Source organism: Athene cunicularia (assembly GCF_003259725.1).
Source record: "Athene cunicularia isolate RWA chromosome 3 unlocalized genomic scaffold, athCun1 chr3_part1, whole genome shotgun sequence".
NCBI classification, from domain to species: domain Eukaryota; kingdom Metazoa; phylum Chordata; class Aves; order Strigiformes; family Strigidae; genus Athene; species Athene cunicularia.
Genome location: NW_020799097.1, coordinates 33,561,521 through 33,562,717, shown reverse-complemented (window position 1 = coordinate 33,562,717; position 1,197 = coordinate 33,561,521).

The following is a 1,197-nucleotide window of genomic DNA, read 5'->3' as shown; positions in this document are numbered from 1 at the left end:
TCCACAAGGGGTGCCTGCCAATCAGCTGTACCTATATTTATCAGTTCTGAATTTGTGCAGATTTTGTTTATTTCTTCCTTAAAAACAAAACAACACCCCACCCCCCAAAAAAAACACAAACAAAACCAAACAACCCAAACCAAAACCAACAACAAACCAAACCATAACCCAACCCAAAACTCAAGGATTTAAGGTATCTAAGCTTTCACTGGTGACATCTCTCATGGGCCAAATGTGTGCTTTCAAGGATACTGTAGTGATTGATAGGTTTGTCCTCGATGTGCTGTTGTACCTTGCTAGAGCTTTCTCCTGGCTCTTCTGAGTGGAGGAGTCCAGTAACCTGGTCATCTGTCCTTCTGCAAAAGCATCTGCTAGCTCAGGCCCAGCACAAGCACAAGTCCATGGGTTAATACATTATTTTTTCATATTACTTAGTCACTGGAAAGAACCAGAGCCAGCTCACTCCTAACTCAGGACCCTGCCTGCCCTGCCAGCAGCAATCACAGGCACTTTTTTCCCCTTTCAGCTCAGTAAAATCTGGATTATTCAACACAAATGGGAAGAACCACAGCAGAGCCCAGGTTCCCACACCAGGTCCCTGTTCTGCAGGGCTGGGCGTAGCAGCTGGCCAGCTGGCAAGGCAGCCGACTCCAAACCCACACAGCAATGGAAAGGTGAGACAACCTTCCCCTACTGGAGGGGTTTTATTGCAAGTAGTAGGCCTGAAATTTTAAATAAAGTTTCAGATTCTGCTTATCTGCAGCTACCTGCTCACATCTTGGGCAAAGCTCCCATTTTTTTAATTTGATGTATATGTGTGTGTGTGTATAATGTATAATATATACATGCACATTGATATATTAAAATATACATAGACATATATAAATTAATAAGGTGCCTTTCTCATTTTAAATTATTGCAGTTGCCAGACTTCTTGAAAATCTGCAGTTCCTGTTTTGAAGCTGGATTCTAAGCTGATTCCTTAGTAAATAGGGTGAAAACCCACTGAATTACTAAATATTTTGTTATTATTATTTATTTTTATATAGTATTATTTTTATATATTTATATTATTAAATATTTAGATTTATAAGCTGGACTGTGGCTCTGCTAACAGGACATAGATATTATGGAGCAAGAGATGTAGGCTTGTTTGGTGTTGTCTTTGTGCAAAACAAGACCTTAAATAGCCTTTCC